At 38.5% G+C, this 12,957-nt stretch overlaps 1 protein-coding gene across 14 annotated transcripts in view; it reads left to right on the forward strand.

The window, feature by feature from the left end:
- The window catches only part of Zc3h12b (zinc finger CCCH-type containing 12B), a 216,968-nt gene that overhangs the window by 86,670 nt on the left and 117,341 nt on the right, over nt 1-12,957 (forward strand). For 3 of the 14 annotated variants that reach the window (XM_052733026.1, XM_052733066.1, XM_052733076.1), the window contains exon 4: nt 3,353-3,500. The exons of 9 other annotated variants lie outside the window; for them this stretch is intronic. The gene's annotated coding sequence lies outside the window, so the exon portion shown is untranslated. Of the gene's footprint in view, nt 1-3,352; nt 3,501-10,364; nt 10,414-12,957 lie in introns of all 14 variants that reach the window. 2 more of the 14 variants (XM_052733046.1, XM_052733084.1) reach the window with 1 other exon arrangement.

Genomic DNA, 12,957 nt, shown 5'->3' on the forward strand with positions numbered 1-12,957 from the left:
AGTAAGTTTAAATGACAGGTTAAAGAACATCATTATGGATACTAATAGCAAAAATAATGGTTTCCATTTATTGTGCAGTTACTATGTTACAGGAATTTTGCTAAATGTTTTATGTACTCCACCATATTTAATTCTCAAAACACTGTAACTTAGGTGGTACTAGTCCCGTCTTACAGATAGATAAACTAAGCCACAAAGGTTAAGTGAATTGCTCAAAGACACATAGCTAGTAAATTACAGAGCTGAATCTCCAATACCAATTATTACAAAAACTTAAAACCATTAGTATTAAAGCTTGTAATTACACATGTATAATTATTTCTAGCATCATTTCATTAATGTCTTTTTTTGCAATTAAAAATAAGTTCTATGGGAATATTGGCTATGTCTGTTTTATAGCTTTAACATGTAGCATTGTGGCTGGAAAATATTAATCTATAAATATTTTATAATTTAATAAATAACAGCATAGTCCAGCCATACTTATTCATAATTAATTCATGGTACATTTTCATCATTGGTCTCTGTAAGATCCATCCCTTTTTTATTATTTATTTGCCTTTATATCCATTCTTTCTTACCCAACCCTGATTGAAATCTTTAAATTCTCATTTAAGTATAAATTCTTTTTTAAATTTATTCATTTATTATTTATAAGTGTGTATGTGTTTTCCCTGCATGTATGTCTATCTACCATGTGCATGCAGTCCCTAAGGAGGCCAGAAGCAGGCGTTGGATCCCCAGAGACTGGAGTTACAGATGGTTGTGAGCTGCCATGTGAGTGCTGGGTATTAAACCAGGGTCGTATAGAATAGTAATGAGTGCCCTTAACTGCTGCGCCATCTCTCCCTCCCTAAGTATAAATTATTATACCTTAATTTTTCCTGTGTGCACATTTTAATTAATAATAAATGACATAGTAGAATAATTATTCTTTTTATTTGTTCATTATGTCTTATAATATCTATCCATGTCTCTTGGACTATATGTAGTTCATTGTTTTACTTGATACTAAGTCAATTAGTTATCCGTAGTACTTGATTTTACTTTCCTTCCGCTGTCAGCCACAGCTGAAAACATTAAATGAGAAATTACATAAATAAACAAATTTAAGCTTTAAATTGCAGGCCACTATTACTATTATGAGCAACCTGGTGAAATATTATGCCATTCTATTCTGTCCCACTCAGTCCTGAATAACCCTTTTGTGTAATGTATATATACTGAATACAATGGACATGTGTTGTCCACGTAGTAGCTGTATAGACCATGAAATCAACTGTCACAGATTTGCAGTGCTTGCATTTAAATAACCCTTACTTTTCTTAATATCTCCAAAACACAAGATTAATGATGCTGTACATTCAGATGTGCTAAAAGTGCTTCCTATAAATGAAAAGATAAAGAGTTCCTGAATTCACAAAAAATAAATCTTCCATTCATGAAATTATAAAGAAGGAAAAATAAATCCATGTTAGTTTTGCAGTTGAACCTCAAATAGCAAAAGTCATGGTCACTGTACATATTTTTAGTCCTTAGAGTAGATATCATCTATAGCTTTAGGAAGCCAATGGAGAGGTTGGAGCATGTCCTTTATGAATAAAAGGGGAAAGGGAAAGACACTAATGCAGCCCATAAAATATGTCTACTGTACTTTATGCATCAGTTTGAATGCATTAGTGATGAACCCAGAATACCCAATACTGTGTTGGTATTGCATTAAGAAAACAAAATTAAGAGAACTTGCCATGTCTGGTACTGGGGGTTTTGTTACGCTATATTTCTTATCCGGAGTATTGACAATCCAAGTGGCTTGGACACACACACACACACACACACACACACACACACACACACACCCCTTGTATGTAATTGTATGATTTCAGGTAATATAATATATGATTCTTTGAGTCTTTATCAAACAACTCTGGTATTATTTTTTTTCCTATCCCATCTCCCACTTCATATAATCTGTGTCCTGCTATTCTCCTCCCATCCCACCTCCTAATATGGTTTCTTTATACTTTATACTTTCTTGGTTTCTGTGGTTATTCCATGTTGTATACTCACATTTGAAGATTTGGAGTCTGTCTTTCTTCTTTCTTTCCTTTCTTTCTTTCTTCCTTCCTTCCTTCCTTCCTTCCTTCCTTCCTTCCTTCCTTTTTTCTGGGCCTGGGTTACCTCATTCAGTATAATCCTTTTCAGGTTCATCCAATTACCTATGAATTTCATGATTTCATTGTTCTTTACAGCTGAGTACTACTCCATTGTGTATACGTACCACATTTTCATTATCCGTTTTCTGTTGAAGGGCATTTAGGTTGCTTTAATTTCCTGGCTATTGTAAATATAGCAGCTGTGAACATTACTGAGCAAGTATCTGTTGAGTAGGATGTGAAGTCCTTCAAGCATATGCCAAGGAGTGGTATAGCTGGGTCATATGGTAGATTTATTTTTAGCTTTTGAGAATTCTCCACACTGATTTCCAGAGTAACTGCACTAATTTGCATTCTTACCAATAGGGAATAAACATTCCTCTTTCAGCACAACCTCTCCAGCATTTGTTATTGGTAGTTTTGTTGATCTTAGCTATTCTGACTGGGGTGAGATGAAATCACAAAGTTGTTTAATTTTCATTTCCATAATTGCTAAAGATGATGAACACTTTTTAAAGTATTCTTAGCCACTTTCCTGTCTTCTATTGAGAGCTCTCATTTTAAATCCCTAGGCAACTTTTTAATTGGATCATTTGTTTTCTTGATTCTTTGCTTTTGAGTTCTTTGCATATTTTGGATATTAATCCTCAATCAGCTGTATAGCTGGCAAAAGACCCCAGTATCCGGCACCAGAAACCTCCTTTCAAATAGTTGGTCAGGGTAGTCCAAGTGACTCCCAAAACAACAGAGACTCCTGATGTAGCCCATTGTTGTTGGTCAGGAGTTTAGGGGTATATTGCTGAAGACACCACACACTTAGGACACGGGACTCAGATGCTTGAGCTAGATCTGACATAAAAGCCTCTTTCCCAAAATCTAGCTTCCATGGTTCCAGAAAGTATTATCCAAGCTGTGAAGGGAGGGAAGCTGTTAAACAGTCCTACCCAGCAGCAACACCTGTGAACCATGACAATCACAAACCTGGCACGATAGGCATAAAGGTGCAAGAAGTGGCAATCACACGTCAGTGGCAATCCACAGCTTCCTAGGACTAGTGAGGTCATGGATCTTAGGAAAGAATCTACTATTGCCGCATTGCTAGAGCAGCATAATGTGTCACTACTTTCTAAATCTTATCCTTATATCCACAAGTAAGTGTAGCTACCGCCCCTCATCAACGAACCCTCTCTTTCCAGCAAATGAAGACCATTATAGAAAAGCACAACTAGACACAATGGAAGAGGTCAACAGACTGTGTGGAACCCAGCCCTAATGGATGCATCTACATCACAGCTCCTGTATCTGTTACTCAGGGAACATCACAGAAGAGGAGGCAGAAAAATTGTAAGAGCCAGAGTACCAAATGTCTGCTGTGAAACAGTCTCTCCTAGAAATGGCCACATAAACAAGAATAGAACAATGACAATATCAATAGACAATAGACAATCAATAGACAATAATTAGAATAAAAGTAAAAGGTGCTATCATCCCATAAACTTAAGAGTGGGGAGCCACTAGAAGGGTTTAATGGAGGATAGCTGGGAGGGGCTGGAGGGAAGGGAAGAGGCAAAGTGGTGTAAGTCTATTTCCGTTAAAAACATAATGTTTAAAAAAGCACTTCCCCTTGGAGTAATTTAACTAAAAGCAAACCCAGATTTGAATTCTCAACTTCTCTTTCCTTGTGTCTTTCATCATTCCTTGTCTGTTGTATGAGACCGAATCTGTGCCAGTTTGAATGCTGTCTTTGGAATCTGTCACTGTGTCTGTGTGTCTTTGTGTTTGTATCCCTAACAAAGGACTTTGTACTCTTGTTTATTGAGCATCACAGAAAACATTGCCTGGAGGAAGAAATTGATACTTTACAGAAATCTTTGTTTTCCGAGGAAGGAAGCCACTGACACCAGTGCACCCAGTTCACAAATAGCATTGCAAACATTATTATTTATCACACAATAGCTGAATGTTGTCTTCAGTGTTTATGGCAGATATTCATTTTATAAGGTTGCTTTCAACCTATATCTTCTCATTCCAGCTTTTATTATTATAACACACATATGAAAACACTTGCATTGCTTTCTGGGTCAAGGGCATGGAAAAGTACATATCTTCAGATCACAGCTATGCATTAGATTATGTTGTAAAAGTTCATTGCATGAGAAATCAAGGCAAGTAAAATTGGTTGTTCCACTTGCTCCCTTAAATGAAGGTTAAACAAACAGGGTAAGTAGGCAGTAGGAGAGCAATTTTAAATCTTATGTGACCTCAAGTTTTATTACTGACTCTAGCTGTCCAGCAAAAGTTCTAGTCTCTTAGAATATAATGGATATTTTTATCATAATGTATTGCCACATATTTTATTTATTAATTTCCTCAATGACAGTCAACTAGCTTGTTTCTAACATTGTAACTCCACAAACATTATTGAAACTAAAATATTTGAATATGTCGTACTACTTTGTAACTTCTGAAATAAGGAAGAGCAGGATAGTCAATGGGTAGGATAGTTTGCACAGAGGAAAACCTTACTATACCAGGTGTATATTCAGTGCTTACTATGCAAGCACTAAAAAAAGTAGGTACAGAGCAATGAGCAGAACAAAATCTTTGTTCCTATTAAGCCTCCATTCTGTTGGCATATATATTATACAGAAATACATATTTCTCTTCGATATGTGAAATATATTTAAATATGATTTAGATAAATATTTATTTATTTTGTGGTAAATATTTTGGAGTTCTTGCTACATTCTTTGCAGGATGGAGTTTTCAGCAGTTGCTCTTGTTTACCATCTAGAAGTTAACGATAAGGCCCTGTTGCTGAATACCCTACACGCTTGAGCCATAAAAATCTGAAGAAATGGAGCTGGTACTGACCTGGAAGTTTCATCCCTACTGTCTGTCTTTCATAGTGCTAGAAAGTGCTATGTATGCTACTAGAAAAGAAAAGAAATCATCAAATTTATCTATTTGAAAACCCTGTGACCTACAACGACTGTCATGGCAAGATACGCCCACTGATGCAATAGTAGCATGTTGTGAAAATAAACAACTACTTTGTGTTTGGATTTAAGACCTGCTCCGCAAGATGCAAACCTTACCTTGCATCATTATTGTAACCAAGAACCTGTGAGTAGATAGTTCATAGGCTCTGTGGGAAGAACCAACTAGTATTATCCTGCTAAATGAATATAGAATTAAAATGACTAATGACTTGTTGCTATACCCATAGACTAGTGCATCTCCCAGCCTTCATAAGAGAAGCTTCTTCTAGTAGGAGATGGCAATTTAAAAGACCCACAGTTAGTCAGTGTACAGAGAATAAGAGTCTGTGGAGTACTATTATATTTGCAGTGCCTCTTTTGAACCCCATTGGCCAACAACTCAAAAAGAAGTAATCCATTCCTGACACTGGGTTTTTAGTTGCTAGCATGTGGTATTTAATCTAGAAATTGTTTCCCTGGGTGATGGCCACTTTCATATCAATTTGACACAAGCTAAAGTCATCAGAGGAGGGAGCCTCAACTGGGAAAATGCCTCCATAAGATGAGGCTGTAGGAAAACCTGTAGGGTATTTTCTTAATTTGTGATTGATGTGGGAGAGCCCAGCCCATTGTGGGTGGTGTAATCCTTGGGAAAGTGTTCCTGGGTTCTATAAGAAAGCAGGCTAAGCAAGCCATGGAGAATAAGTCAGTAAGCAGCACCCCTCCATGGCCTCTGCATCACCTCTTGCTTCCAGATTCCTGCCCTGTTTGAGTTCCTATAGGCTTCCTTCAATGATAGACTACAATGTAGAAGTTTAAGCCAAATAAACCCCCTTTCCCTCGACTTTCTTTTTGGTCATGGTGTTTCATTGCAGCAATAGAAACCCTAACTAAGGTGGAAGTTGGTTCCAGGGTAGTGGGGCATTGCTGTAATAGACCTGACCATGTTGTTTGGGGGAAGATTGTAGAATGACTTTGGAACCGTGGGCTAGAAAACTCATTTGAGTGTTCAGAACTCAGTGGGCTCTTTTGTAGGAACTTGGACGATAAGAATGTTGAGAGCAGAGCAGATGATGGAGGCCTGGCTTGTAAAATGTCAGAAGAAAGCAAAGACTCTACTGGGTATTTTGTGTGAAAAATCTGTGGTATTTCATTAGCTGAACCTGAATAATTGTCTGCGATTAACAATGAATCAGAACCACTAAAGTAAAAACCTTTGCTGGTCAGCTGGGGCTGAAGAATCAGCTGTGATTAAGAAGAGACCAGCTTCCTTGAGGTGAAGTCTTCTGGGAAGTGTTTCCTCAGTCAGCATGCAGAAGCTGTATTCCAGAGGTGGCCAAAGTTGTGCTTTTGCTTTGGTCATGGTGTTTCATTGCAGCAACAGTAACCCTAACTGAGACAATTAGTTAACTTTTCTGTTAATGTGATAAAATGTTATGATCAAAAGTAACTTATAGATGGGTTATTTTGGGCTTATCATTCCACTGTGAAAATGGGAGGCCCAGCAGCAAGCAAAGCATGGCAACAGGAGCAGGGACCTGAGAAATCATGTCCGCAAGCACAAGTACAAAACAGAGGGAGGGAGGGAAGGAGGGAGGGAGGGAGGGGGGGGAGAGAGAGAGAGAGAGAGAGAGAGAGAGAGAGAGAGAGAGAGAGAGAGAGAGAGAAAGGAGAGAGGGAAGGAAGGAAGGAAGGAAGGAAGGAAGGAAAAAGAAAGAAAGAAAGAAAGAAAGAAAGAAAGAAAGAAAGAAAGAAAGAAAGAAAGAAAGAAAGAAAGAAAGAAAGAAAGAAAGAAAGAAAGAAAAAAGAACTAGAACTGGGTAAAGCCTATATAACTGAAAACTCATGAGAGAATGAGAGAACTAGATCTGGGTAAAGGCTATATAACTGAAAACCCACACCCAGTAATGAGCTTCCTCCAGCAAGGTCACACCTCCTAAACCTCCACAGACAGTGCCACTAACTGGGGATCAAATGATCAAATACCGTTTGTGATGGCTTGAATTGGGTTGTATGAACTAAAAACCAGAAAATAAATTTAAGAATTAAATTATACAATATATCAAACTGATTTAGCATATTTAACAGATAGATGCAGAATATTACATCCAACAAATGCAGAATATACATTTCTCTCAATAACAAATACAGGAGATTTAGAACGATTTCTTGTATCTTATCATAGTATAATTAAACTATGATATCAAGATCAACTACAGGAAATATACAAATACTTGGAAAATAAACAATACACAATTGAAAGACAGTTGAATATCATTGAAGAAATGAAGGAAAAAGTTCAAAGATTCCAATACTCCAACGAATATTGAAGCACAACTTACCAGAAACTTTGGGAATCTGCTTAGGTATTTCTGAGAAAAGTTTGTATCTGTGAGTGTATATGTTAAAGAAGCTAGAGGGAGCTCAAGCAAATGCACTTCAAGGTCTTAGAAAAGCAGGATGAAACCAAATACAAAATCATCAGGTGATAAGAAATTTAAAAATTCATGTTAAAAATGAATGGCAAGTGTTATTAGAAATCTTTAGAGATAGAGATCTGGTAGGATGAATGAATGTACGCATGACAAGGGCACTTGCTAGAGTGGCTCACAGGCTCTGATCCTGCTAGTCGGACAACTGCGGTCTCCCAGTGGAAAGACCAAGAGTGGAAATGCCAATAATCTGGTAGCTGTTCAGTTCAGGAGACAGAATGTCTCAACTGATCATCAGACTGTGTTAGATCCCAAAGACGTAGGTTCCAATACCAGCAAAGTAATTCCTCAATAGCAGGATAGACAAACTTGTCATCAAGAGTGAGGGCAAGCAGGCAAAAGCAAAAATCTTTCTTCTTTCATGTCCTTTTTTTGGTAACATATTCTCTTTATCCATTCATCTGCCAGTAGACATCTGGGTTAGTTTCATTTCCTGTATATTGTGAATAATGCATTAAAAACATTAAGTATCTATGTGATAAGTTAACTTAGAGTCTTTCAGTCCTACCAAAGAGAGGTATATCTGAATAATATATAGTAGTTTAATCCTTAATATTTTTTTCTTTTTAGAATCATTTATACTGATTACCATGGTAGCTAGACAGATTTACATTACCAACAGCCATTAATAGGATTCTGCTTCTCTATGGGGAAAATTTGCATTGCTACTCCAATCTCACTAATTGATACAAATATGTTTAAATTATTTATATCCTCTTGAATGATTTTCAATAAGTCATGTGTTTAGATATTTATCTATTTCTTTTAGGTCATTCAGTTTGGGAGAATAAAAATTCAAAACATTATTTTCTTAATTAAATTGGAATCATTGCTAAAGTCCCCTTATTTGTCTCTAATTTTATTAATTTTCTTTCTTTTTTGTTTACATATGTATTTTTCAACCTTACTTACATATTGAAAAAATGAACTATGCTTTGGTTACTTTTCTTTTTTTATTAATTTATTCTCATATATTATATCCTGACCACAGTTTCCCCTCCCTTCTCTCCTCCCCATCCACTCCTCTTCCCTTTCCCTTCAGGAGAGGGCTGGCCTCCCAGGAATAAAAACAAAATGTGGCATATCAAGTTGCAATAAGACTAGGCACTTACCCTCATATTAAGGCTGGACGATGCAACCCAGTAGAAAGGAAAGGGTCCCAAAAGCAGGCGGAAGTGTCAGGGGCAGCCCCCACTCCCTCTGTTAGGAGTCCCGTAAAACATCAAGCTACACAACTATAACATATATGCAGAGGACCTAGGTGAGACCCATGCAGGCTCCTTGATTGTCAGTTCAGTCTCAGTGAGCCCGAGTCCAGGTTTGTTGCTTCTATGGGTTTTCTTGTGGTGTCCACTACCTTTCTGGCTCCTACAATCCTTCCTCCTATTCTTCCACAAAGTTCACTGAGTTCTGCCTAATGTTTGGCTGTGGGTTTCTGTATCTGCTCCTATCAATTGCTGGATGGAGCTTCTCTGATGGTGCTATGCCAGTCTCCTCTACACAGGTATAGCAGAATAACATCAGGAATCATTTTATTTACTTTTTTGCCAGGCATGTTTTTGGTTCTATCCTAAGTCTTTGGGCCATCTTACCTTTGGTTTCTGTCTTCCAGGTAGTGTTGGGGTAGGGTTCCCCTTGTGGCATGGATCTCAAGCTGGACCAGTCATTGGTTGGCCACTCCCACAATTTCTGTGCCACCCTTACCCTATCACATCTTGCTGACAGGACAAACTGTAGGTCAAAGGGTTTGTGGCTGACTTGATGTCCCAGTCCCTTCACTGGAAATCTTACCTGGTTATAGGACATGCACAGTTCAGCCTCTGTATCCCCCATTTCTAGGAGTCTTAGCTAGGGTTACCCTAATAGATTTCTGGGAGTTTCCATTGCACTGTTTCCTCGTTGCCCCTGAATAACCACCTCCATTCCATTTGTCTTTCCAAGTACTCTCTCCCTCCATCTTCACCCCACCTGGTATTGTTCCTGTTCCCATTCCTACTCACCCTCAGTCCCCCTGCAATATCCTATTTTACCTTCCCATGGAGAATCATTCATCTCCCCTTGAGCCCTCCTTGTTACTTAACCTCTCTGGGTCTGTGGATTGTAGAATGATTATCCTTTATAGTTAACATCCACTTATAAGTGAGTATATACTATTTTTGTCTTTCTGGGTATGGGTTACCTCACTCAATATGATTTTTTCTAGTTTCATCCATTTGCCTGCAAATTTCATGATGTCATTTTTTAACAGCTAAGTAATACTCCATTGTGTCCCATAAGTTTGGGTATGTTTTGCCTTCATTTTCATTGAATTCTAGGAAGTTTTCAATTTCTTTATTTCTTCCTTGACCCAGTAGTCCTTCAGTGGAGAGTTGTTCAGTTTCCATGAGTTTGTACACTTTCTGTTGTTTCTGGAATCCAGCTTTAGTCTGTGGTGGTTTGGTAGGATACAGGGGGTTATTTCAATTTTCTTCTATCTGTTTAGACTTGTTGTGGTCAGTTTTGAAGAAAGTTCCATGAGGTGCTGTGAAGAACTTTTTTGTTTGGTTAAAATGTTCTATAGATATTTGTTAGATCCATTTGAGTCATAACATCTGACAGCTCCATTATTTCTCTGTTTATTTTTTATTTGGATGGCATGTCCAATGGTGAGAGTGTAGTATTGAAGTCTCCCACTATTAATGTATGGGGTTCAATGTGTGATTTAATCTTTAGTAATGTCTCTTTTACAAATGTAGGTGTCCTTGCCTTTGAAGCATGGATGTTCAGAATTGAGGTATCATCTTGGTGAGTTCTTTCTTTGATTAATTTTGGTTTGAAGTCTATTTTGTTAGATATTAGAATGGCTACACCAGCTTGCTTCTTGGGTCCATTTGCTTGGAAATTTTTTTCCAATTCTTTACTCTGAGGTAAGATCTATCTTAGATGTTAAGGTGGGTTTCTTTTATGCAACAGAGGATAGATCCTGTTTCATATCCATTCTGTTAGCCTGTGTCTTTTTGTTGGGGAGTTGAGTCCATTGATATTGAGAGATATTAATTGTAGACAAATTGTCTAAATGGTCTTATTAAATAAAAAACACGGAGCTGAACTCTTATATTTTTGGTTGTGAGCCTAGCCTTTAATGGCTGAGCTATCCCTCCAGTGGGAGGTCCCAGCTGGGTCAGGAACAGAATGAGGGAACAAGGAAAGAGATGCCATGATAAATTAAGACCCCAGGGGAATAGGAAGAAGCAGAGTACTAGAGAGGTCCCCAGAAATCCACAAAGATACCTCCACTATAGACTACTGGCAATGGTCGAGAGGGTGCCTGAGCTGACCTACTCTAGTGATCAGATGGCTGAATACCCTGGCTGTCATGATAGAACTCTCATCCAGTGACTGATGGAAGCAGATGCAGAGATCCATGGCCAAACCCCAGGTGGAGCTCCAGGAGTCCAATCGGCGAGAGAGAGGAGGGATTCTATGAGCAAGAGATATTGAGACCATGATTGGAAAAAAAAAAAAAAAACAGGGACAAATAGCCAAACTAGTGGAAACACATGAACTGTGAACCAATAGCTGAGGAGCCCCCAACTGGATCAGGCCCTCTGGATAAGTAAGACAGTGGATTAGCTTGAACTGTTTAGGAGGCCCCCAGGCAGTGGAACCAGGACCTGTCCTTGGTGCATGAGCTGGCTTTTTGGAACCTAGGACCTATGCTGAGACACTTTGCTCAGCCTTGGTGTAGGGAGGAAGGGACTGGACCTGTCTCAATTGAATCTACCAGGCTGGGCTGACTCCCCAGGGGAGACCTTGCCTTGGAGGAGGTGGAAATCAGGTGGATTGGGGGAAGGTTGGGAGGTGGGAGGAGGGAGGACAGGGGAATCTATGGCTGATATGTGAAATTAAATTAATTATAAAATAAAAATATTTTTAAAAAAACATGGAGCCAAATATAGGGGTATAAGCCTTAGATCAGGGAAATAGGGAAAGCCACCAGCCAACATTACCTCACCAACTCTGCAGCTTCCAACAATGTGCCGACTTCCTCCTGTCTACCCAGGCTTTATATGCCTTGCTTTTCTGCCCTCTCATCTCTTAACCCAGCTACCTCACTTTCTCTTCCTATGCAGCTGTCACTTTCTGTCAATACAGACCTCCAGGTCTCAATGGTTGGTACTGGAATTAAAGGCGTGTGTTGCCACACTTGTCTCTGTTCCCTAGTGTGGCCTTGAACACACAGAGATCCTACCTGCTAAGGGATTAAGGGCATATGCTGCCTGACCTCTTGTTTACTTTAGATAGCTGGCATTTTCCCCCTGATCTCCAGGCAAGCTTTATTAACATACAAATAAAATATCACCACATTTCAGCACAAATAAAATATCACCACAATCAATGACCAATGATTGTTAATTCCTGCTGTTTTATTGGGGGTGGTGGTGGTGGTGGTGGTGGTGGTGGTGGTGGTGGTGGTGGTGATTGTATGTGTGTGTGTGTGTGTGTGTGTGTGTGTGTGTGTTGTATGCTTCCTTTCTTTTGGTTTTGGTGGTGTGAGATTATTTATTGCCTGTGTTTTTGTGGGTGTAGTTAATCACCTTGGGTGGAGTTTTCCTTCTAGTACCTTCTCTAGGGCTGAATTTGTGGATAGATAGTGTTTAAATTTGGATTTGTCATGGATCATCTTGTTTTCTCCTATGATGGTTGAAAGTTTTGCTGGGCACAGTTGTCTGGGCTGGAATCTGTGGTCTCTTAGAGGCTGCAGGACATCTGTCCAGGTTCTTCTGCATTTTATAGTCTCCATTGAGAAGTGAAATGTAGTTCTAATAGGTCTGTCTTTATATGTTACTTGCTCATTTTCTCTTGCACCTTTTAGTATTCTTTCTTTATTCTGAATATTTAGTTTTTTTTATTATTATGTGGTGAGGGGACTTCTTTTTCTGCTCCCATCCATTTAGTGTTCTGTAAGCTTCTTGTACTTTTATAGGCATCTTCTTTCAGTTAGGAAAATTTTCTTCTATGATTTTGTTGAAAATATTTTCTGGGCCTTTGAGCTGAGAATCTTCTCCTTTGTCCATTCCTATTATTCTTAGGTTTGGTCATTTCATAGTATCTCAGATTTCCTGGATGATTTGTGGAACTTTTTAGATTTTAACATTTTCTTTGATCGAAAGATGTATCTTCCATCATATCTTCAATGCCCAAGATTCTGTCTTCCATCTCTTGTATTCTGTTAGTGATGGTTGTGCCTGTGGTTCCTGTTCGCATACCTAGATTTTTTTATTTCCTAAATTCCCTGACTTTGTATTTTCTTTATTGCTTCTATTTCTATTTTCAGGTCTTAAACAA

This window comes from Peromyscus californicus, unplaced genomic scaffold, assembly GCF_007827085.1.
Source record: "Peromyscus californicus insignis strain IS unplaced genomic scaffold, ASM782708v3 Scaffold_10__1_contigs__length_136768540, whole genome shotgun sequence".
NCBI lineage: Eukaryota > Metazoa > Chordata > Mammalia > Rodentia > Cricetidae > Peromyscus > Peromyscus californicus.